Source organism: Alligator sinensis, unplaced genomic scaffold (genome assembly GCF_000455745.1).
Source record: "Alligator sinensis unplaced genomic scaffold, ASM45574v1 scaffold1004_1, whole genome shotgun sequence".
Lineage (NCBI taxonomy): Eukaryota > Metazoa > Chordata > Crocodylia > Alligatoridae > Alligator > Alligator sinensis.
The window spans coordinates 775,180-801,256 of NW_005842148.1; the positions used below are offsets into that span (position 1 = coordinate 775,180).

Sequence of the window (26,077 nt, forward strand, 5' to 3'; positions counted from 1 at the left end):
TTACAGATACTAGTTTGGGGCAAGATATTTCTGGCTGGGCATTTTCCTGGAGGGGAATATTGAATGCTTAGTTCTCCAAAGCTAAAGCCTCCGAAACCCAGAGGGACTCTTTTTTGCAGTCTTCCAGCAGCAGGAATGTAAGCAAAACTTTCAAGAACGGGGTCCAAGGAAGCATTTGTGCATGTGCAATTTTTGACTTGCCAATGCACTTACTCCCCAAACTCCTCTCCCCTTATGCAGTTTGCTCTGCCAGGGATCTTCTACATGCAAGGGCTGTGCCTGAGGCTGCTGCAGACTAGAACTGAGATACGCTTTTACGTGACCAAACAACACCAAAACAAGGCCCCATATGTGGATGCACCTCTCTATCTCCTGCCTGAGAAAGAGTGCAGGAGCTTTTGCCTTGGATCTGAAAACACCTCATATGTTGAAAGCTGAGCGGGGCTGGCATTTGCAGCTAGTGGCATTGCTTAAGGAGAAGAATTTTGCAGAATATAGAGTTTCATTTTGCGCAGAGGGGGGTTTCATCTTTAAGCTGATCTAGATAAATATTTCACAATGGTGTGCTGGAGACTGAGACCATTCACTGGTCATTTGCCAGGTTTCTGCCACTGCAAAATAATTCAGGAGTGATGTGCGTGGTTTTTTTTTTTTGTAGCTTTCAAGAGAGAACTTAGATATCAAAGAGTCTGATGTGTTAAACTCACCTAGGCACCCAGCTTTGGAAACACAATCTTATGCCATGCATATAAATACCATCTGTATCCAAACTATGTCAACCTGTCCAGCAATTGTCATAGCTGTAAATTATCTGCTACTGATAGATACCAGCAACCCTCAATCGGTATATATACTTGGGTGCCTCTGCCTAAAAATAAAATACAAGCTTATCTTTACATATCACCTAAATGTAAAACGAGCCAAGTCAATATTGTAGCAGGCTTTTAGGCCTAGGTGTGTTACAAGAGGAAGGAGGGGTGGGAATCTGCTGGATAGGCACAACTGGCTTCAAAGGAAAACCCAGGCATGGAAGATTAAAGGAAAAGTGGCCATGAACTCTTCTTTCCCAAAGAAAGTTCAAAGCCTCCTTATTTAGGTTCTTATCACGCTAAAAGGTACGGGGCGAGGGAGGCGAGGAAGATAAAAACTTAAAAATAAATATCTTGAGAAATTATCATCATCTGTGTCTCCTCCAATGTGTCCAGTCAGCAAAGTGTTAAGTGAATCGTAACTAGATCCTAGGGAGACAGTTGCAACCTGGTTATCAGTGGCAGTAAATGGAAGATAATAGCCCCACTAGAGAGTTATGAAATGGCTTGTCTTTGAGCTGCCAAAGTGTTTAGACTCTCTTTTATTATATTCACAGCAGTAATCCGATATGTCCTGACTTCTGTCATCTGTATGTAATGCTTATCAACTCCCTGCCAGCGATTCACCCTCTTGTCAGGGACAATTATTCCTCAAAGTGCTGGGGTTACGACTGAGGCAATATTATGACTAGAAAGAAAATATGAAAGGTGCAGCACATCACAGGGAGCAATCTTGAAGCTGACGTCAAAGTGAAGGGGAACACAGTTGATAAAAAAAAGAGGGGAAAGTTTTGTTCCAGTGCTCCCAGGGCCGTACTGGGCATTGCTAAGGTCAAGTGCATGTATGACTGCAGTAATGGAAGAATTCCCCACTACTTTATTAGAGCTATGTATTCAGGCTGCTCTTGTCAGGGCTCTGTCACCATTTTCTAAGATTGCAAGTTCCCCTTTAAAGCCAGTTAGAACTGGGCAGGCAATATGCACCCCTAGCACTGTAAAATGGCAGGCAGGAGCTCTGCGTAGGAGCAGTTAATTTTCCTCCAAATGATCATGAATGAAGAATACAGGCTAAGGGGGATCGTGGTTCAATTGACCACTACCTGGGGAATCTCTGAAATTCCCTTCAGAGTAGAGTTAGGAGATTCTTGTGGGTTTCCATTCAAGCTACACTTTTCCATCAGCCCTTGCTTCAGGCAAGATCTCTTACAAGGTCTAGCGTACTCTTTGCATATGGTTTCATTAGCTTATGGAAGCAGGATGGATCATGTTGGGCTTGTGGCCAGGAAACAGAAACAGCTCTGGAGAAATGAACAGCAATGACAGAAGGAGCTAAACTGAGTGTGTGAACATGAGAGGACCATGGTAGATTAGGCCCAGAGCTGTGCTGGAGCTCAGAGGCAGCAGGCGCTCAATCCTAGCAGAAGATGCTGAAGCATACAGGTGGACCATATAGATGAAGGGCCTTGACTCCTCTGAAAGTAACTCAGGATGTTGGCTCAGGAGGCTGTGCCAAATCAACGTTGTTGGGCAAAAGCAGCTCACCAGTGAACACAAAGGTATAGCAGAAAGGTAGTGCCAAGGAGTGGCCATGATATTATAACTAATCCACAGCAATACTGATTTTCTCTGGCATAAACATGGGACTTACCTGGCACGGGAGCTACCAGGATGATGATTTCAATCCAGGTGGTTTTACTTACCTGGCACACATGGGCGACTGGTGCCTCCCAAGTCTGGGTGGGCACCAGTGGGGCATGACCAGTGGCGGGGGGGGGGGCCCCCCACCCCCCAGCCAGTGACTGGTGGGGAGAGAGGGTTGCCCAGCAGCTGGCACTTCCTCATGTGGCACGGCGGTGACAGAACCAATTTCAGGGGGGGCACCAGCACTTTCTGTGCCCCCCCTACCAGCCAGAGAGCTTGCTGTTGGGGGGTACTAGCACTCTCAGGGGGGGCATGTTCCCCCCCATGCCCCCCTACACATTGCCTATGCTAGCAGAGGAGATGCCCTTCTTCTTGGCCTTGAATCAGTGTAGTTAGAGGGTGAAGGCCTGCTCCTTGCACTGTTGACCCGAAAAAGTCTATAATGCTTCCAATGCGAGGATCTCAGCTATACAAGTTATGATGATGGGAGAATGCTCTTGGGCTTTCCCTCTAGTTTGCTCCTTCAGCCTTTTGGCTAGGGGCAAGTGAGACTAGGGAGCATCTGAACTCCACAGCCTCCAGGCTTGAGGCTTGCATGTAGACGCCTGCTGTGGGTTTGGGAGTATCTGAAGTCCCAGGCTGAAGAGGTAGGAGCCTTGTCGGTGGTAGCACCACATAGGCTTGAATGATTGAGCTGTGTTTGGTCAACAGAATTCAGAACAGATGTGGCCGACTTGGCCCGAGGCATGACGTTTCAAGCAAAAAAAAAAAAGAAAAAAAGAAAAGGGGAGGGGGGGGTCTTATTTCATCTGGAGTGATAGAAGTAAGTCTATACACAATTTATCCCACTCAGTGTTTCAAATATAAGCACAAATACTGGCTCTTTGGTTTTGAGATTCTTCCCTAATTGCATAGGCTGAGAAGGCCCAGCACATAGGTGAAAACACTGAAGGAGAGGGGAGGAGGTGGTGGTGAGTGGTTTAATATTAGTGAAATGAGAGTATAAAAATCAGTCAGAAAGTGGAGCTCCTTAACCCTTTGGTGCCCCTGACCAGAGAGAAGCACAGTCCAATTTGTTTTGTCACGCTCATCCCTGCTTTGTAATTGGCACCCCTGATTAACTGTACTGGAGGCAGAAAAAGAGAGAGAGGGCCTGTGTTCACCAACTGGGAATCCGCTTTAGTCTCGAGAGGTTGTGATCAGCAGGGTCAGCTGTGCTTCCATCTAGAAAGAAGAGAAGGCTCCTAAAGGAACGAGGAGAGAAAATGAATCACTGTGCCTTGTCTGGTGTATTGCAGTAATGTAATACAGCGGCAATAACCCCCAGAGTAGCATCTGGTGAACTTGTGACTAAACGCAGCTTGTTTTGCTCTGTGTTCCTGAGCCCGGGATGTGCTTATTTCCTTGCACACTTTACGTTGCCAAGCTTACATGCAAACACTATCAAAAAATAGTTCTGGGAGCCTCAGAGTGACCCCTTCAGCTTGCATGTCAGAGCTGCAGGTTATTGCTGCTTCCCTGTAGCATCACGTTAGCACTCTCCGAAGGTGAGAAATAGAGAAACTTAGGCAGGATAAACTCCTGCGTTGAGCATTAAATGGCTTTCTTTATGACCACCAAAGCAGACAGAAAGCTGGTCGAGGCTATTCAATAGCCAGACGTTTCTGACACTGCTAAATTATCTCTAAGTGGTGCACGTAATAGGGGTATTTCTGGATGCCGGATCTCAAGTATGACAGGTGATGTTACCTACCAGATGCAGGAGGCCCCATTCTCCCCCTGAAGGAGGCGAGTGATGCCTCTGTTCTGACTTTACTCAGAGATAATCCTGCAGGGATGGAAGTATTCGTGCCTAGGTGCTCACAGGAAGAAAGCGAAGGGGGAGCAAACCCCTACTGTCATAGACATGGCCACTGGCTCTGTCATCAGCTGTCACATTGCCTGCACTTGGCATTATATTATGAAAATACCTATTCAAAGTGGAAAATAAGATCAAAGGGAATATTTCAACAGTGACGACTATGGCCCCACTCCTCTCCGCTCGCTCTCTCCCCCTCCCATCCTCCATGTTTCAAGGCTATTGCTCTATTCATCTCTCCCCCCCACCTCTGCCCCCATGCAGCTCAGTGCTATCCCAGGTTTATAACATCACGTCAGCAGCCGCACTAATAACCCACGATTCCTCTCCCCTATTGTGTTTGTCAGAGTCAGTAATCTGGGCACTACAGTAGCACAGTGCTGAAAAGCAATGGTGCGTTTCTATGGCAACCAACTAATCCGCAGGTGGAAGGTGATTGGACACCTTTGGCACCGGAACGATAATTTGAAAGATCTTTTTCAGTGCACTGTTCTACGGCGTGAGTTCATTGTATCGCAACCCACCACGCATCATTATAAATTGTCATGAAAATGCAGCCGGGGCCGTACAAATCGCTACAAAGGCAGAGGCATCTTCCAGCGGGAAGCTCTTGAAAGATTTCATGGCAGGTTAAGAGGCCAAATTGCATATGGCGAATTGTATTGCATAGGCTAAAACAAAGGGCTAAAACAATAAGCCATTGCTTGCTGTCCTTAAGTCAGGGAATCCCAGTGAGGCACGTGTGTGTGCGGCTGCATACAGGTTTTCTTGAATGAGGATGCCTGTGAAAAGGGGCAGAAAAGGAGGAAGTAGAGAGCGAGGCTCCTTCATATGTAAAATTCTTCCGATACCTCTTAAACCTGACCGGTTATGACCATCCCTTCTAAGATCTCTCTTTTAAGGGAGTAATTTTAATATGCAAAAAGGTGTGGGAATAACATCCATGGAGTCTGAAGGTCACCCTGGAATTTTTTTAAGCAAATATTCATTTTGTGAAATTCAATGACAGAGACGACTTCTGAAAATTAGGCCTCTCAGTTTTCTCTATAGACCATGTCCTGCACAGGCAATGATGGAGCCAGATGGGGTAGTTTGCCCAGTTTTAAGCTTCTGCCACTTTTACACATTAATCATAAGCATTGTGAGTTGACGGGGGCAGGGAAAATGCAGACAATTTATTAAAAAGAAGGAAATTAAGGTTTTTTTTCCCCACAATTTGGTTGTATTGAAGGAAAGAATGTATATAATAATTAGAACTAGGCAGGGAATGGTTTTCCCATCCCAGGTAGGTATTTGAGATTTCAAAATCATTTTTGCTCTCCCACAGCAGGACAAAAATCAAGAGTTTTTAAAGTTTTGGGGGAAAATAAATCCATAGAGAAAACACAGCACACAAAGATGACCAATGGCCTAGTGGCTAAGACAACCAACTAGGAGCCTGGATACCCACATCCAAGTGGATACTCTGCTCAATTCAAACAGAGTTGCACCTGGGTCTCTTTCATGCCAATGAGTGCTGTAATGACGGGGCTGCAGAGTCCCCCCCGCGACCAATGAACATGTAATTATTGTGCAAGGTAGAACAGCTCTATCAGGAGACAATGAAAAAGATACGCTCCAGAACGCCCAAGAAGCAAATGATCAGGACCACTTACCTGGAATATAGGGGTGCTTGTACACATGATGATGTCATGATGTAGACGTGATGCAAATGTACTTTGCGTGGCTTAATGGCATCACACATTACATGTGCAACAGTTTGGGGGGGGGTTTAGATGTGTTTGCATCATTGCAAACTAAACTCATCCTGATGTAGTTTAGTTTGCAACAACGCGTTGCAGCTATTAGTCAGCTCATTCCCCAGCCATGGAAGAGGTGGGCAGGCTTCGCAGAAAAAAAAGGATCAAGCCCCTCAGTGCTTCTGCCTTCAGCAAGCACCTGTTGAAGGTAGAAGCGGTGAGGAGCCTGATCCTTTTTTTTCTGACAAAGCCTGCCTGCAGCCAGGGGTGAGCTGCCAGCAGTCCAAGAGGCCCCTAAGCTGAGGGGGGGGCCCAGCTCTTCTCTCCATGATGGTGGCACCCCCACGCGGGTGGACTGCTAGCGAGCCGGGTGTTGTCCAAGCTTGGAGGCAGCACCCAGCCTGACATAATTCTTCCCAGGGGGTGCTGCTGCTATGGAGGGAAGGACCAGGGCCTCCCACAGCTCAGGAGCCACTTGACCCACCTGCAGCTTCCACCTTGGCTATGGGCAGGCTCCGCCAAACACAAAAAAAAATGGAAAAGAAAAAAGGATTGGGCCCCTTGCTGTAAGGTGGTGGACCCCGCCATAAGATGATTGGTTTCAATTAAAAACCCACTGTTTCAACTTAGGGGGCATAGAAGGCCAAATCCCTACCATGTCCCCTGGTCTGAATGAGGAAGAACAGGGACTTGCAAATCAGCCTCTGACATCCCAGATGAGATTCGTGTCTACCAGGCCATTTGCTTTCCTGAAGTGCGGAGGAGGAGGGGGGAGAAAGTGGAGAGGGAAGACCAGGGGAGACGAGACTAAAGGGAGAGGAAAAAAGAAAAAAAAAAAATCAGTCTCTCTCTCTTCCCTCCAGGACTGAGAAATCTTGTTCCAATGAGGTTTTCACTGAAACTGGAGCATTTCTGCAAAAAGTTTCCTTATCATCATTTTGCAGTGAGAAATATTATGTCAAAAAATTCCCGGCGATCTCCACATATAATAGATCTTAATTGCTCTTCTCAAGAAAAAAAATCACCCCTTGAAATGACATATTTTTGTTCCTTTGGAAGGGCTTGAATAGACTGCACTGTTTTTCTTTCCAATGCACATCAAACAGCACAAGATTTGGCAGCCTTTTTGTTTTCTTAAAATATTAAAAAAAAAGACACCCTGAAAATCAAATGTAAGAATAGCTGCTCATTTCTGAAGAGCACTGTGGGCCATTTCACTTTTTGGTTCACAGACTGTGCTGTTCACTTCAGGGAGCTGCTGAAACAAAAGCCACAGAGGAATGGAAAGCTCAGCCGACTGGCAAAGGAACACAGTACCTTTCACTTCGTGGCGATGGGTCCATATTGAGACACGGTCTGAAGTGATCCAAAGTTATCACTATTTGGTCTATGTGAATCAGATGGCAGCTCTGGTGCAATTCCCAGTGGACACGTTTCCACGGCACCTCAAGCAGTGCTACTTGATAGCTTTGCTGATAGCTTCAGAACAGAATTCAGGGGCTGGACCTCCAAGGGTCTGGACTTCCCAAATCCACATTAGCGGTATGGCCGCGAGGGAAGTTTGCCAAGCTGTCGGCCCACACTGCTCCTATTCTGTGCCACAGTCTCACGTTCTTCACTGCCAGAAGTTTGGTGACTTCTAGGGGTGTGCGAAGCGGGCCCTATTCAATTCAGATTTGGATTCGGCCCAAATCAGGGCCAGTGATTCAATTTGTTGATTCAGATTACTGTCCCTGATTCGATTCAGTTGAATCTGAAGAGTCGATGCTGATTCAGAGAATCAGCGATTCGGACATAGACACAGCTTGAAAAGTTTTTTCTACATACCTCAAGGTAGCAGCATGGCTCATGATCGCTGCGATGCTGGGGTGGACAGAGCATCCCACAGGAGCGTGGAGGGCCCTCCATGTGCTTGGTGGTGAACCCAGAAGTGGAGTGAAGTACTTCTGGGTCTGCTAGGGAGTGCACGGGGGGACCCCCCCCATGCCCCCCCTCAGCAATTGGTCACAGGGGGACCCCGGGTGACCCCCCAGACCCAGGAGGCACCAGCCACCGAGTGTCCCACAGAAGCGTGGGCCCACCCTGCGCACTCCCGTGCAGACCCAGAAGTGGACCAGAAGTGCTTCTGGTCCACTTCTGGATCTGCTGCCAAGCACACTGGGGAGCCCCCTGCGCTTCTGTGGGACACTCCATGCACGCCAGCATCGCAGCACTCACGAGCTCCTGCTACCTAGAGGTATATAGAAAAAACATTTAACGCTGTGTCTATGTCTGAATCGCCGAATCTTTCTGAATCGGTTCAGAGGGTTCCAAATCGCTTTGGAGAGATTAAAGGGTACTCTGATTCGATTTGGAGTTGGAGATTCAGCCACATCTCTGCCGAATTGAATCGGGGACCAAAGCTTTGCACAGCCCTAGTGCCTTCCAATTGCACTAACATCTGCTCACCAAAGTCATAAATCCCAAATCCAGGAAAGATGGTGTTGCCCGAACAGCAAATCCTTAAACCACCCTCACTGTACAGCTTAAAGAACTGGGATTCAACCAAGTTGCCATGGGTGAAATGGGGTAACTCTTCCCAAGCAGATCAAGTGGGAAGAATTGGACCACTACTATTGCTCATTGCTGGAGTTCAGTACACTGCAAGAGTAATCCCCTTCTATAATAATGCAGAAACGTCCCAGAGATTTGCTTAACTGACTATACCCACAGACCCTTCATCCTCTTCTGCCTCATACCCTCCACAACAGCATTTGAGACAATGCACAGAGCTATGCTTGGAGAACGTGGAACGAAGGTCTCAGAAGTGCTGTGCCTGCTGCTCTGGCATTGCTCTAGAAAAGCTTTTCCAATCTGTGCATGCTGCGTGCTGCATTCATTTCTCCTGTTCTTAACCATCATCTGCACATCTCAACCAATGCATGTAATTACAGTTTACCTAACCTAGACATTGTGCTCCTTGTGTCAGGCAAAGGTTAAAAGGGACATAAATACTACAAACAAACAGAAAAAGCCAATCTCGGCCCAAATGCAGTCAATTCCATGAGACTGTACTCTGAAGGCTTGCAAGACAGCCATGCTCATTGCTGTACCACATCCCCAGACACTGATGGAGCTGACGAGTGCTAGACCCAGCTTCTCTCGTCGAACCGGAGACTCTCTCAGACAAAGCTGATTGATGCTACCGTTAAAAATAATAATAATAATCCAAAGCGGGCAAGTTCCAAGTGGGCTGAGCATACAATATTTGGAATATGGTCTGTTGATATGGGAAGAGAAACTACAGCAGGAGACACTTTCAGAGCACTACAAAAGAGGAAGTGATTTAGATAGATTACTGCAGGATAGAGCAAGCGTAAAGCAGCCATCTGTACCTCAGCAAAACCATCACTGGCCTTAATGGGAGCTTCACCAAACCCACTGGAACTCAACCCCATACTGGTGGGCCTCTATCAGAGGCTCCATATGCTGCCACTTCTTGCATGAGGGCACCATAGTGGGATATATCTAATCCACCGTGGTCACGTATGGCAGGGAGCGGCAGCACATGGAGCAGCTGATAGAGGCCCAACGGGCTGAGAGAAGTGAGTTCCAGTGGGTTGGGGGAATTAGCAGGAAGGCTAATAACACAGATCAGCTGCTGTTAAGTTGGCTGTGCCTCTGAACTCAACCAGCTAAACAAAGAGCGCATCACTTTTCTGAATTGTAAAAGAACATCAATCCCAAGGTTTCTTGATAAAGATGACAGGGTATGTTCCTGAAACAAAATCAGACAACCCGGGAAGCCGGTCTGTGTTCTAAGAGATAGGACAATTACACGACCTTATAACAAAACGTAGTCAAGATGGAACTGATACTGCGTCTGAAATGGAGCCAGGTGGAAAGTTGCTATTCTTCAAGCTCTCTTGCATCTAGCCATCCTTTATGGGATTTCAGAATTTAGGGTGAAAAGTGGATCTTAGGTCTTTAAAAAAAAAAGCCATTTCAAATCCTCATTCATATCATAAATGCTTTTTTCCTCCTTTTTTCTGTAGGCCACTTAAATCTCTGGGGCCATGACATTGTCTGGCACTGAATACAGCCCCTTTTTATCATTATAAAGAAATAATGAAAGCATATGGTGGAGATGTGCTTGTATTTCAGTGTATGGTGCCTTCCTTATTCTCCATAGTTAAGCCTTGAAGAACTTATAGTATGATGATCGCATTAATTATTTCCAATATAATAACAGAAAATTCTTGACAATTCAAAGCCATCCCATCTACCTAAAATGACTGCAAGTTCAAAGTAAAAGAAACCAAACATATTCCCCCTTTTGTGTATTAAATAACAGCAAGTGACCTGTATTTTATTACAGTACACAGATGTTTTATCATATAAGTAAATAAATCACCATTGAACCAACTTTGGGAACTAAGATTTTGAATAATAACACAATTAACTTTTCCCACAAAGTCCAAATAGCCCACTTGCTCATCGCTGCGACAAGCTGTGATTCCCACGTGAAAGATATCAACTTATTTCCTTTTCCTGTCAATCATCTGTACCGTGTGGGGCCATGGTATGTCAGGTCGTGACCTTTCACTATGGGCATGAGCCTGAAAGCCACGACTGAATCGACTAGTTTAATTATTTAGGCTGTTTCTAATAAATATAAAAATGCGGCCTTAAATAGTTCACATGCTTGTTCAGTTCTGGCTTTCAAGTACTTCTTATCAGACCTACCTGCCTGAAATCATGCCCTTAGCCTGGAAGAAAACCTGTTGCATAATAACGAAACACTGACTTTAGCAAAATAAGTTTTATACTGATTTTGAGCTTCCCAGCTGATGGACCAACCAGCCTTCCTACACGTTGTTCATACAACCCTGGATTCCGGTTCATCATCACAGTCAAGGCTCTGGCCTCTACAACTTCCACAATGATAGTGCTTTCAGCATAATTGCCGTCATGAGCTAGTCCCCTCCTTTCCCCGCCCTGTCTCTTACCATTTCTTTGGTACTCACAACACTCCTTCCACCTTGGTGGGGGAAATAAATATAGTAGCTTCCACATGATAACTATTTACTCAAGAGCCCTCATCAGCGATGCTCAGAGCTCCCCCTTTTGGTCCCCTAGGAATGGGTTAGGCATTTCTCCCACTCCAAACCCAAGTGCGACCACAACCATCACCTGATTTTTCTGGATTATGAAGAATGGAAATCTCAATGTAATTTTCCAGTCCAAACCTTCCCAAAATATATAGCACTTTTCCAACCAAGCTACTGGGCTGGCTCTATAGCCCGTGTCACTGATGTGCAATGAGTTCCCAGTAACTGTACAGCCATTGAGGTGGAAAGCAAGTTGTAATGTTTCCCACAGATAAAGAATTAATCATGTGTGCCGATTGGAGAGACTATTCTGTATTGCAAATATTTATGCTTATTGCACAACAAGCTTTCCAGCTGGTAAACACAGGATAGAATTAAACATGAGCAATTAATTGATGGTGTCTTTGAAAGAACAAGCCTTTAAACTTAGAGTGCCAGAGCCAAATATTACTTTGGAACATTCCCCAAATGTACAGCACTTTTCCAACATTTCTTAGGTTTATTTTGCTCTTATTTCCCTTAGTGTTTTAGTCCTACTTCAGGCAGAGAGGACGATGTACTCTAGTTATATATTAACAACATGGGTTTCTACAGCCATTTAAAGGGAAAAAAAAATACTGAGCAATTATTTCTCATTAACTCGTTCTCATTATGCTCCGGATAAGAGCTGGAAAACAGAATTTCTGCTCTGCACAAAGCCCTTCCATTTTAAAGTTTCCTTTTTTCATTCCAACTTGAAGGAAAAGCAAGCAAAATGACAATAGTTAACATCCAATGACATTTCCTAAATATTGCACTATTGGAATAATATTATTTAATGAAATGAAGTGACCGCATCGATCTGTTTCATTCTGATCTGGCTGGAGTGTCTGCAATGTTATGGTATATTATATTGTAAGTTAAAAAAATAATACAGCAGAAGTCAAATAAAACACTGAAATCATATAGCAAGAAATATTTCAAGAATTTCCCATTAAAAATAACAGTGGAATCCATACAATCATAGAACATGTTCTGAATATGAATACACATTTTCTAACAAAAGAACCTGTCTTGTCAGAAAATATGCAACCTGGTCTACTCAAGACAGCCACCCCCCTACCATGAACTCTTCCCCCAACTCAGACATGCATACCATATACTGAACATTAACAACATATGCTGTAACAAGAGAGCAGAAATCCAAGGGCCTTTCCAGATGAAAGCCTAGTTGAATGCATCAAATCATTTTGCCCCTTGGAACCAGATTAGGGTGTTAAAAATGATAAAAAGAGAATCGGGGTGGCTTCAGGTGCATTTAGCAAACACGATATGGCACAGGACACTCTTCAGTTTGCACGTACCTTATTTATTTGCTCAAAGGCCGTCCTTTTGAACATGCAGTTTGGTGATGGGTAGCATAGCAGTCAACTCATTCATGTCCAAGGGAAGCTGTGGACCAAACCTGGCAATACAAGTAACTCAGCTATGAATGTGGATCTTCATAATCAACTCTGCAAGTCTAATCAGATTCATCCCTTAGTGTTAAATATGGACAATAGGTCTTAACCGGATATGTGTGACAAACTTCCCACATGGATGGTATGATTTTAGAAAACAGAAGTTGCATACAAATAGGCAGGCAGAGAGGCCCTTTAACTTCAAGTTAGACTCTCCATGCTGCTACACCAGATATATGCTAATGTAATTTATGACTTCAATGGAATTAAACAGGCATATAACTGGTATAATAGAGCAAGAATCAAGAAACACTGATCTACTCTGAATAGCAACTATTTAACAGGTCTGCTCCTTGCAGGTATCTAATACTGGTATAAGTGTTTTTTGGTCACATTCCTGTTAGTATTTCAGAACCAACCTAGTTATGGTGAAGAAGCTGTACTGCATTCCCGCTTGGCTGGCATCAAACAAGTCCCAGGAGCAGGCACAGTGTCTTTCCTCAAGAAACTGCACTGCCCTGCAAGGTTTTCTCTCCTGCGTTAACCTCACAAAGGAATCATCTTGAAAAGGGAGTAGTGCCCAAAGAAACAAGACCACAACTGATCCACTTCATTGAGTGAAGTGTACATTGCCTATAGTCCTGCCTCTTGATCTCAAGGGACAATGAGCAATGTAGTCCCTGCTTCCAGAGATGGGGCTCTTGGCTTCCAGACTCATGCCCTGGAGATTGTTCATCAAGTCTAGCTTTAAAATTGCATTGGAGGGACATAGATATTTGCACAACAGAAAACAGTACTCCCTTTTCCTTCCACCCTCAAAACAAGAGCACACATGCAATATAGGCAAACTCTCTTATAGTAGATACTCTGGGAGCAACTACAGTGTTACCCCTTCTCAGGAGTTGATTATCGGTCTCATGATACTTGGTGTTTGTATTTAGGAAAGCCCTGGTTAGAATCAGGTGTGACTCTCACTTTAAAAGTAGTATTTCATTCGCCCTCCTGACTACAGAATGAAGACTGAAAACATGAACCCTAAACGCTCCAACATCAGCAGGCAAATATAGAGACCCTCAAATGTATTAAGTTTAAAACCTCATGGTTTTCAAGCTCATCTCATGAATTTTGGAGGCATGGGGATAGCAGTACCATAGCAGCAGTCATGTGCTGCTCTATTATGTCCTCCCTTCCTTTTCTGGAAGGGGCCAGTTCTCTGTTTTATAAGCCTGGAAGCTGCTCAGGAGAGACCATCACCAGACCAGCTCTTCCTGAAATGGGTTGATAGGAGGCATCATTTGAAATCCATTAGCCATTAGGCTGAGAATAGGAAACTCAGCTGTGTATAGAACTTAAGGAGTGGGCTCAAATGAGAGCACCGGTGACAATTGAATTCCTGAGCTTTCTTAATATAACCATTTCCAAATACACTAAGGAAGATGGAAGAAGGAGGGTACTGGTCAAGATGCATCCTTGATTTTTTGCCCTGGATTCCTCATTTCACTGTTGGGATAGTGCTTTTTAAGGCTGTATCTGCTCATTTAATAATTCAGCAATTAAGGTCATCACTATTAGCTGTGGAATCCCAGCTTTCAAAGGACATGAAATGCTGAGGTTATTATGGTTCCTAAAAGCATGTTTGGATGCCTTTAAAGTCCTGTTTTCTTCCAGTTCAATCAGCTTATCAGATTCTTCATCCCAGCCAGCTGTAGAGTTAATAGTGAAGCCTCAAAATAAATATGGCCCAGGCATCATTTCAGTCATTGAGCTATTACAAAAGAAAAAAATATCAGTGTTGTGAGCAACTCAGCAACTTCTAGCTAGCTTAGCAAAAATCAGGCCTTTAGAAGAAAAACTGAGGGGCTGTGTTTATGAAATCATAGTCTCTTACATGCTAAGGAGAATGTTGCTGATAAAAATAACCACACATTAATGATGCCAGGGGGCTCTTGTATAAATGAAATCGTTGAAATAATAAAGGACAATCATAAGCATAAAAAGAAATAAAGTTGAAATGTAATTGCCCAGACATGAGGATCTGCAAAGAGAGAGAGCGAGAGCTTGACTGCTTATTGAATTCTGATAAAAAACAGGCCCACACCATGCTCCCATCTCTCAACACTTCCAAACTTTGGCAATATTTGAGGTGCAAAGCTGGATCTTGATTCAAATTTTACAGCTGCTCCTATTTTTACTGTGGGTTGAGCAAAGCATCAGGTTGAAATATGGCTTCAGAATTTGATACAAGTTAGGCCCATCCCTATTTAGGTGCAAGAGTCTTCTTTTCACTGCGTTATTTAGATCTTCCATTACATGCTAACTGACCATCAGCAACGGGTATATCAGACACATGTGAAATGATATTGCAGGAACGTTTAGACATTTTACATGATACAAAACTGATATGCTGCAGTATTTATCACACTGACTGCTATAGACAAGCTGGTGCTATCTGCTACCTGCTGTGGTTTTACACTTTAGCAGCCTCTAGGCTGCTCTTACTTATACAGGAGAATGAATCAGTGTTTGGAAGGCCTGGGTTTAGAGGCTCAGATGATTAACAATAATCATATAGGTTACTCTGATCTTGGCATTTACTCTCTTTGCAAATGTCTGAAATCACTGCGAGTTTTACAGCTAAATTCCATGAAGTCTTTGAAGCCTTTGGAAGCAGTAAATGTCATTACAAATCACTTTCTTTTAGAATTAAGTGGCGACTTTAAACTCTTCTCGAGTGAAATCTGAAGCAAGCATCACAGAATTTGCATGGGCTTCTTGCAATATGTTTAGGAGCTTTTGTGTTGAAAGGAGGTGGAGAAATGTTGGCAAAGTTTTATTTCATTAGTCAAAATAGCTATTACCTATGCAAGCATAAGTGAGAAAAGATTGGGGGACGTCGCTGTGTGCTACACGTATGCTGAAATAAGCGGCAGTTCTAATTAAAACAATTATACAGCTCTTTGTTTTATTCAACTTGTTTGATTTACTCTTGTTCTTTAGCAACAAATAAAGCATTTATGGTTTCTTACATTTGCATTGAATACTAATGTTGTTGTCTTTGATTGCACAACCTTGTAGGTTTAAGCAAACACTCTGCATTTTGAGACTCGGGGGAAAAAAACACATCAAGAGATAAGGACGTGGGCCCTGTTATCTTGACAAAGACTCCTAGGTAAGTAGGGTTGGAAGGCACCTCAGGAGGTCATCTAATCCAACCCTCTGCTCCAGACAGGGTCACCCCTGTCTAAACCATCTTATACCAGTGTTTCTCAGATCTGCTTGTAAAAACTTGGGAAAACCCCCCATGCACAACTAGCAGATACAACCCCTAAAACATCAGAAAAACCCTTTGGCGTGTCACAGGAAAACATGTCACCCTTTCACATGTCACATGCCCCCGTAAGGGGGTGAGGGCAATATCAATACCCAATGACAGGAATTCGTTTAATGACATCATTAGGCTGTGATTGATAAACAAACAACTAAATAAATCAACTATTGCTTAAGAAATGCGTGGGTTTGTCCACCAGGTTTGTGGAACAACTGTGTTAATTTACAGTAAGGCAAACATTTTGTATTTATTGCTAGTTTAATCCCCAATTCCCACCCCCGAGTCCCTGCTCTGTCCTTGCGTTGCTAGATTCCTCGTGCAGAACTCACATGAGCACGATGTGGATAAATAAGTATACAGTCACCTGTGACACAAAGTGACTTGCAGCATAAATACCTATGCTTTGATATTGCATTGCTTCACTGTGACAGAACAGGGGAGCCCAAGCTGGAAAAGGAGCAGCCACCCCAGGCTTAGGGATTAGGACTCAAACTCTACTGCTAAAGCAAAGTGAAAGGATTTCCTGCAGCTAGGATTTATCTAAATGAACTTAAAGAGCACTTTCCACAGCTCAAGCTCAAATAACATTACCCCAAAAGGCTTCTCATCTCTGTGGGTTTATCTTAAGTGGGCTTCATCCTCAGGTTGGTCCATCTCATAAAAAAATACCTCTCCAGGGCTCATTCCCCTTGGAGAGCAGTTCACTTTAGGTATCTCCCCGCTCCCGAATGGCAGGTGGTTGTCAGACCAGTGAGCTGGAGCAGTCTCTCTATGCAGTTGAGGTCTCCCTGCTAACCACAGTGCCATGGGAGGTGTGTGTTTTATTATAGAAGCACAACTTAGAAAGATGAAGGGCTAGCACGGAGCGTGCGCATGTTGGGGTTTTGTTAAAGGCGCACAGGAGATTTGATAATCCAGCTGGCCAAAAGGAAGAATGGGTGTTTCAAAAAAGGCACCCCCTTTTTTCATCCAAATTCAGAAATTTCTGAGCAGCCCTACAGTTGGATCAAAATTATTGCCATTTGTTTGTGATTTTTCCCCTATAATTTAAAACATTTCTGACCAGTTCAGAAATTATATTTCGGAAGGGTTGCATGACATCAAAGTGTGTACTGCCCATATGTGTGTGTAGCTTTTTCTTTGTTTTTTTTCTCTTTTTTTAGTACTAATCCATTCGCCTTCATGAATGGTGGCAGAACTGCTGAGACCAGCATAAGGATTAGATGGGGGTGGGTGTAATAATGAAAAAACTCTTTTGTAATTCTGGGTTCAAATCCTGGCCCACACGGTAAGTACAAGTGAACCACTCATGTTGTCGTTCACATCACATAATTACAGGCGCTGTTTGAATTGAGTCATGGGGAACAAAATAGTGATCTTTGCTGCACTGGGGTTGGAGGTGAAAAGGCACTGCTGTTTGCCCAGGAATAAACTAGCAGTAATGCTGCAGGCTGTGTGGGTTTAGCAAATGTGATGACACCACTGGATGCCCAGGACAGCTACCCAGAGGGTGTTACCAAATTTGCCCATTACTTTGGGGTGTGCTCATTTATTAGGGATAGTTTCTAGGGTCTTGGTGATTCTGTCAATGTGCTGCTTGTGTTACTATACGGAGCTGTATTTCTCCCTTCTGCAAGCCCTCACCCCCAGTGGAGCTATCTTGCAGGACTCAATCTCAATGGGACCAAATCAGTCATACACACAAACACACACAAATTAACGTGACACGCCTGACCTGGCCGGGCTGATCAGCATGGACAGGCTGACACCCTCATATGCCAAGAATCAGTTCATAAGAGCAACAATAAAATGCAGTCAGACACAAGCACACAGGTGAACAGAATCCCTCTGAATCCGGCTGGGTGTCCAGCTGACACCCTCGTGGGCCAGCATTCAGTTCATAAGGGCACGTCTGAGTCAAACTGGGTCAATCAGCCTGTACAAGCTGATCCCCTTATGTGTTTCAAACTCAGCACGTCCCAATCTTTGGCCTCTTGATGAGCAGACCCCACAATAATTTGGGCTTCACAGGGATCTTTAGCATAGGTAAAAGAAGCGTTGCTGCAGAGCACGGGAGGAAAGAGAAGCAGAGAAGGAAAAATATACCCAATTACTACCAGTTTGACTATAAAAGTTATTTATTGCTAAGCATATGAAATATATAATAGTACTAGTAGTAATAAACATACAGAAGAAAAACAAACACCAACAATGACAGTACTACCCTGGTTTCACTAAGTATTTGGGGAAACTTAGCTCAAGCTTAACTGATACAGTTCAGGTTCAGAAGTTTATGCCTAGAAAGAAGACAGAGAACGCTGGGATCTCACCTAGTCCACGGTACTCAGGCTGCAAAGCTGACAGGCACAGTCTGTAGCACAGTCCTTGAAGGGAGAGATGATCTGTTCTTCCAGCGTCCCAAGAACGACAGGGGATGGTGTCAGCACAGGGGTTTTCTTCTTCTCCTTCTTTCCTCCTGCTTCTACTTCTTTTCCTTCCTTTTCCTCTTCCTCTTCTCCCTCTAGCAGCACACACACTTACAGATTTTTATACCCTCAGTTTAGCTGCTTCGAAGCACCCTCAGTAGTGTAAATCATTGTCTTTTCTATTGACAAGGGGTTATCTGGTTTGGACCATCTCAGGAAACTGATTGATAATCAGGAAACACTTAAGATTAGGGAGTAACCCAAATACTTGGGAGCCAGCTTGAGATTCCTATGGGTGGCAGATATACTGATGGGATATCTCATGGTTTCTTCAGGAACAATAGATAGCTTGCAGCATCAGGATTTTGGATTTTTACTTGTTGTGCACAAGCCTCAGCTTAGCATGACTTTTCCAGATCTTACTATAGTCTTTTAACAGACTTAAAACAATTATTGGGGTGCTCATAACCTTTTGTGGAGAGGACTCCCACCAGTCGTCTCGGGAAAGATATGACAACACCTGGGATTAGGGCTCCAGCAGGCTGGATGCTGTGATGAACCCTTAACCATTGTTCAAATGTTGCCCATACCCCCTCTGACTCGGTCTCTTGCCTCAGCATTCCCTAACCCGGCAACTGAGTTTTAGTCAATCAAGTTTAAATAGGCCTCCCATAGTGGGACTGGGGAATGTACAGCCCGAGATGCCTAGTAAACTTAGAGGGGTGTGTGTGTCTGGGGTGGGAAAGTCCTTAGCAAATCCAGATTAGAACTGGTCTGATAAATGCTGAGCTGGGTGTGTGTGAACATGGGTTGATTAACATTTGAAGCACAGATTCCCCATCATGCAGTGCTCCCCTGCTTCTCTGGTCCCAGAATTCACTGCAGTCTCTGCTTCAGGCTTTCTGTTCTCCATCTCTCATGTAAATGAATGGTCATCTGGTTCCATCTCGGATGTAAATGAGACCTAGGGCAGTTGTTCACTCTTGTCACCCTTATCTGGAGAGTTTTAGGTGCGTCTCTCACTGCATCTTAATCAGTTTCGTTTAGGTAGAGGAGGGGAGGGAGGGGGGGGTGAGTCCTTTGTGAGTCAGACAGACTGCATCCTGTGCCAGGGTTGCCCAAGAACACAGAGCTGAGACGTAACAAGGGGCAGTGGCGACTTTCAGTTGCCCCCATTGCCACTAGCGTGATTGTGTAGGTGTGTTGTGTGGAGGTGGCCCTGAGGTTTTTCCACCCATCCTCCCACCAGGATGGCCCCTGGAGCAGATGCCCCAGGCATCCTGCCCTAGTTGCACCATTGGGTTTAGGTGGATTGGCAATGTTGGGTGAATTAGAATTAAATAGCAATCAGGGCATTACTAATACATGTGCAGGGAAAGGAAGCTAACAGGCTCCATCTCTGTATCTAGCTATGTCCCTTGCACTAAATTCACTCAAGAATTCATTTCAAATATCTCATTCGTTGTTTTTTTCCCCCATATTTTTAAATCCCTTACCCTGATCCTGGCACATGCTATTTTCTCTGCAGTATAACTTAGTAAAAGCCCAGCCAATCCTTCCCAAGGAGATACAGCTCCTACCAGCTGAGTGCATTTAGGTCAGGTTTCAGCCTGGAATAAATATTTTATGTTACAGAGTTAAAGGTCTCACAAACTCGGGGTTCATATTGGAAACCATGACACAGCCTTAAACACAGCAGCACAAGGCAGGTGCCTGCTTCAATAAAAAAGCCCTTAATCTCATTTGGCTTTACCTCAGTGGCAGCTTGAAGTACTTGGATCAAACAGTACAGCTGTGAATTGTGACATTGGCTGGACAGAAGCCCAGAAAACTTTTCCCAGAGAAAACCCTTGAGGGAGGAAAGAAGAAAAAAAAAAAGGAAAAAAAAAAGAGGAAGGTTCGACAACAGAAATACAATACACTGAAGTGTAAAAAAAAATATCCCCAACAAAACAGAAAGACGAAAGAAAACTGAAGTTCCTCTTTAAAAAAAGAAAAGGGTACTTTGTACAGCAGAACAGCCAAGTTAGGCAGCCACCGGCAACGGCTGCAGTCCATATTTTGCTGTACAGTGCCATATGACCAAACTCAACCACGGGGCAGGGGAGTGAAATGATAGCACCCATTCAACATCATTAAAAGACAATGATGGCAACGAGGGAGACAGCAGCTTTGATTTTTGTGTAGGAGAAGGGAACCTAACTGGGGAAATAATATATATATATATATATATACACACACACACACACACACAAAAGGGTTGAAAAATTCCATAAACAGACCCAGCACAAGTGTGTTTGTATCTTTTAAAAGAAATATATTTAAATCCTCAGGATGATACCTTCCCCTAGAGCAGATAACTCAGAAATATGGAAAAGCAAAACAACAACAACAACAAAAGTCATAAACAGCACATCTGAGTGGTAGGCAATGTTCTTTTTGAGAAGGCAGCAGCCTTTCTCTGAAGTCAGAAGGTCAGGGGGTGAATTTCTACTGAAGGAAAACATTAGAGCTAGATATTTCTCATCTGTCAGGCCCATTAAGGACCATTTTTTAAGGACTCAGGACTGTGCGCTGCGCCTTTCTTCAAGTTCGCAAGATAATAAAGATTCCGTTGCCTGTTGCAGATGTTTAAAGACATGATGTGAAAGACAAATTCTTCAACTAAAACCCTCAAGAAATGTCACTTCTGTGCCTTACCGAAGGAGCTCCAGCACATTCTCTACATAAACATCTGCCGGAAACGTTTTAAAAAGGAGGCAGTTTAAATAATGGCTTTTGTAGGCTTCTTGTAGTTTTTTTTTTAAAGAAAATGAATTTGTGGAAAGTTCTCTCTCCCAAAGCAACCTTGCTTTGCAAAAATGCATCATCTGGGATGATGATCTGAGAAGCTGAGCGGCAAAGTGAAGGCAGGAAACACTGGTTGAAAGTGTTCCTTTAGAAGTTCTGTATCAATCACACCTCCGAGACAGTCATAAATCAACGCTTCCTTTTACTTCAGAAAGTTGTCACTCTTCATTGTTATGCTAACTTATTTGTGGCAATTATAGTGAGGCTGTATTTACATAATAATTGGATTCTTCTATTAAATGTAACGTACCAGGAAAAAAAATTAACAACTGAGAGTATGTCAAGGAATGGTAGATTTGTGACAAAACCCCAGGAAAGGTAAGGAAATTAAGAAAAACTGAATACGTAGTCTCTTGTAATTGCGCCCTTGACTCTCCCCAACTATGACAATACTCCCCAGAAGACTTCACTCCTACATTTCTGCTGTACTCTTGCTCAATGCAATATAGGCTAAGCTTTGCTTTAGTTAGTGTTTCTATGTATGCAATTCCCATAACATGACAGCAACCAAAGAAAGAGGGAAAGCTCTATTAGGAAGTCTATTTGTACCCATTTCTATGAGAATTTTTTGCAAAGTTCTTTCTGAATGTCTTAGGGTTTTGGCCTGGCACAACAGTATCCAAATACTTCTTGTAACAGTCGTTAGTAGGGTTCATGGAGCAGTCTGTTGCTCTTCTTTCTTTGGTTGTAGGAAGGTCTGCTTGGAGTGTTTGAAACCCAGTGGGACATGGGCAACCAGTGTCTCCTGAGTCTGCGGGGGGCACCAGCGACCGATTGCTGACTGGGGGGGGTGGTCCCCCAGTGGCTGATTGCTGACCGGGGGGGAGAGGGGGAGGCCTACCAGTGGCCAATTGCTGATGGGGGAAATGGCCAATTGCCAACCCTGCAAGTGCCGGCAGCAAAACCAGAAGTGCTGCTGGTGCTTCTCTCAGCACCCCTGCTGCCCGGCCGGCCCCAGTCTCAGGTGGGGCACTGGGTGGTGCTTCTCTCTGTGCTCCCACTCCCCAACTGATGAGAGCCAATCTCACGGGGGGGGGGGGGGCACGTGCCCCCCCTCGTGACCCCACTATGCATTGCCTATGCACTGGGAGAATATTGTTGCCAGCTTTTTGAAAATGTAATGTATGGGCAATTATGCAAGGATGAGGAATTGATCAGGTAAAGCACAATGAATAGATTACTACAGAAAATGCAATTGCGTCTGCAGAACAGAGGCAGAGAACTCAGAACCCAGTCTTGCTCACCTTAATAGTATTGGAAAAGTAGACCTGATAAATAGGTACTATTTCCCCATCTCCTTTGCAAACAACAGGCACTGCAGAGATAGATCTCTTGGGGCCTGAGGGAAAATATAGCCCAAACTTTGATAGCTTTGACTGAGATGGTATAGTAAATATTATATTAGGATATTAGTAGAAACTACAGTAGTCTAGAATGTTGTAAACTCTAGGGTTGAATTAGAGGCAGAGAACAGTTCAACAGGCTGGTCTGAGAATTGTCCTTCAGCCTAACCCTTCCTTCATTATCACAGACCTTAGAAGACCTCTTCCACTGTTAATGCCTGGCCTTAAACATAGTGGTAATCTGTGTCTTCACATATATGTGATCAGAGAGAGGTAGCTAGCCATGTTAGTCTGAAGTCAGGAAGAAGGCAGGGTAGAGCTGCTTATGTATTAGGGGTGTGTGAAGCGGGCCCTATTTGATATGGATTTGGATTAGGCCCGAATCAGGGACAGTGATTCGATTAGTTGATTTGGATCACTGTCCCTGATTCGATTTGGCTGAATCCGAATCTGGTCTGCTGGGGAGTATGCAGCTACAACCCCTGGCTTGGTGATTGGCCATGGGGGGACCCCGGGTGCCCCCCCAAGACCCAGGAGGCACCAGTCGTCGAGCTGGGAGGACGTGGGGGGGGCGGCCCTGCGCACTCCCTGGCAGACCCAGAAGTGGACCGGAAGTGCTTCTGGTCCACTTCCAGGTCTGCTGCTGAGCATGCTGTGGAGTCCCCCTACTCCAGCATCGCAGCATTCACAAGCCGCCTGGTACCTAGAGGTATGTAGAAAAAACGTTTAAAGCTGTGTCTATGTCTGAATTTCTGAATCATTCTGAATCGAGTTGGAGTGTTCTGATTCAATTCATAGGGATTAAAGGGTTCTCTGATTCTATTCGGATTCAGAGATTTGGCCCCCGAATGGGGCCAAATCTCCGTCAAATCGAATCAGGGACCGAAGCTTCACACAGCCCTATTATGTATCTCTGATTTAGTTAGTCTAGAAGGTACAACTCTAACTTGTCTTCTTCGCATATGGCAAACACCAGATACTGCCCTCAGTTATACCTATGAAGATCCCCAGTCTTTGTTAGGACTGTCCAAATATGACTGAGCCAGCATATCTCTGGAGATTTCTAAGTAATCAACCTATAATTCAGCCGTGCAGGTCACATGATAAAATATAACTGTAAATGCAGAACATTTAATGTTTACCAATATTCACAATGTCACGACACAGATATAAAACATTTGAAATCAAATTTAGGCCTGAAAAGGCAAAGGGCAAATTTGACGCAACGATAATAAAGAAGCTTATGGGCAGATGAATGTTTTGCTATCCTTCTTCATTACCATGACTTTAGATATTTACATTTACTGAATTGCTAGCTAAGTACTGGATGATGCCATAAATTTTGGTAATATACTGTGTTTATTAGCACCCACGTGCTCGTTATCACTCCTCTTATTTTAGGATATATTCTGTTTCATAGAAATGCTCTTAACACGAGTCCTGTTTTTCACATCAAGATCTGATTCCTTTGCAAATAATCACTCTTGAGTATCAAGATTATTGAGGAATACATTTTTCCAAACTTAAAATGACATATATAGGAGAAAAAAAAAAAGGGTAACATTTTCCAGTTGTTGTTTTTTTTTTCCAGTTGTTTATCTCTTGGAGCCGACTTCTTAAATTGGTAACAATTTTCTTCCTTGACAATTAGTCCCTATGACATAACAGCTGGATTTTTGTATGTCTTTTTAAAAAAAGGTTGAAAGTTTGTTCTTTCCCAATTTTCCCGTACAGTAATGAGACATCTTCCTTTTCATCTTAGTTCCCAGAATCCCCTGTTACTTGAGTCAGCTACTCAACTCCACATCTGCTCGTAACTTCATAAAATGTAGGTTTTGTTGCATTTGTGGAAAAACAAATTCTTTTTTGGTGCAACTCTTAAAAGATATTGCAAGATCTTTCCATGGTGCGACACGCACGCAAACTAAAAATCAAAATAGTTTCCCCTGTATGGAATTTGAGTGTCATTTCACATTGCTGATCATGAGTGACTGGTGCCTCCTGAATCTGGGGGGGCACCCGGAGAAGCCATTGACCTAGTCAGGGTGGGCTCCAGCCCTACCAACAGAATCAGTGTTGGCTGTCGGGGGGCACTGGCCCCGTTGGGGGGAGGGGGGGATGTGCACCCCCGTGCACCCCCTACCAGTCACCTATGTTGGTGATAATGATACATTTCTTTTCACTGATGCTGGATCACATGCAAGTTTGGGTCCAGGAGCATGTTAGAACAACGATCATTTCTTGGTTTAAAGAGTTGGGTCCAACCCCTGACTTAAATTGGACTACTTTTCTGGGTAGAAATTCCTTGGAGGAGCAGGTTGATGGGCCTTTTAAAAAAAAGAACCAGTGACATCCTTTTTACTTTCCTTAGGCGATGAGCCTTAGGATCTGGTCTAAAGTGTCTGAGCAGAAACAAAACAGTACCAATATCCATGCGCTATTAACAAATACCAGCTGCACGTTAAATGTGATGGCTATGAATATGATATTAGTGGCTAATATCCTGTGTTGAATCACAAATGCCTCTCCTCAGATGGCTGTTATTCAGAACCCAGTTGAACAACGGGCTTTACTAGGTGGTAAATGTTTGCTTTGCTGAAGAGGGATGAGCAAGGGCTTAACATTTTTTCTGAACTGGTCCCTGTACTTTAGGACGTTTGGGCGATTTTCAGAGAACTTTCTGCTGAGTTTTAACAACCCCTATTTCTAAATCATTGTTATTTCTTGATGAAATATTCCTGCTTGGAAGCCTAGTAAGGCGGCTAAAGGGACATACCCTCTTTGTATTAACAGACCAGGTGTGACATGGACAGGTGTGGTATGATCTCCCCAAGCTGACCTTCACGTGCCTTCAGACTTGACCTGAATGAAGCACTGTCTCCAGGGTAAAAGACAACTTGCTTGTGAAACAGAAAATGATTATGCTGCTGAATTACTTGAAGTAGCTTTGTTAAATGTCCAGTGTGTTTTAGGTACCAAGATAGGATCTCTAACCCTCATTTTACTAGGGTCGTAAAGCAGACAAGGCCTGTTTCACTCAGAGAAAGCCACCTATAAGGAGAAGCGTTCTTTTATTTTGTCCTTTTGGAACAAATGCTAAATTGTCTGCGTCCTTTCATTAATCATAGCTCTCTAATGATGTCTTTTTTATCAGGTAATGCAAAAGTAAGAATTTAATCCTATTTACCAATAAACAAATTTAGGATCTGAATAACTTGAATTCAGTTGCTGTGGCTGACCGCAGAAATCCAGGGAAGCCTAAGGGCCAAAAGGGGAGCACATAAAAAGTGGAAACAGGGAGAGATCACCAAAGACGAATATACCTCCTCTGCTCGTGCTTGTAGAGAGGCAGTTAGACGGGCCAAAGCTACCATGAGGCTGAGGATGGCATCCCAAGTAAAGGACAACAAGAAATTGTTTTTTAGATATATAGGGAGTAAAAGGAAGGCCCAGGGAGGAATAGGACCCCTGCTAAATGGGCAGAAACAATTGGTGACGGACAGGGGGGACAAGGCTGAACTCCTCAACAAGTTCTTTGCCTCAGTGTTCCTAAG

General features: G+C 43.9%; 1 long non-coding RNA gene across 1 annotated transcript in view; it reads right to left on the minus strand.

Moving 5' to 3' along the window:
* LOC102385437 overlaps positions 1-13,239 on the minus strand; it is a 41,724-nt gene extending 28,485 nt beyond the window's left edge. Inside the window, exons 1-2 of the long non-coding RNA XR_324056.1 lie at positions 12,996-13,239; positions 12,481-12,581 (exon numbers count right to left, since the gene is read on the minus strand). This is a non-coding gene — a long non-coding RNA (uncharacterized LOC102385437). The remainder of the gene's footprint in view (positions 1-12,480; positions 12,582-12,995) is intronic.
* Positions 13,240-26,077: the final 12,838 nt, after the last annotated feature.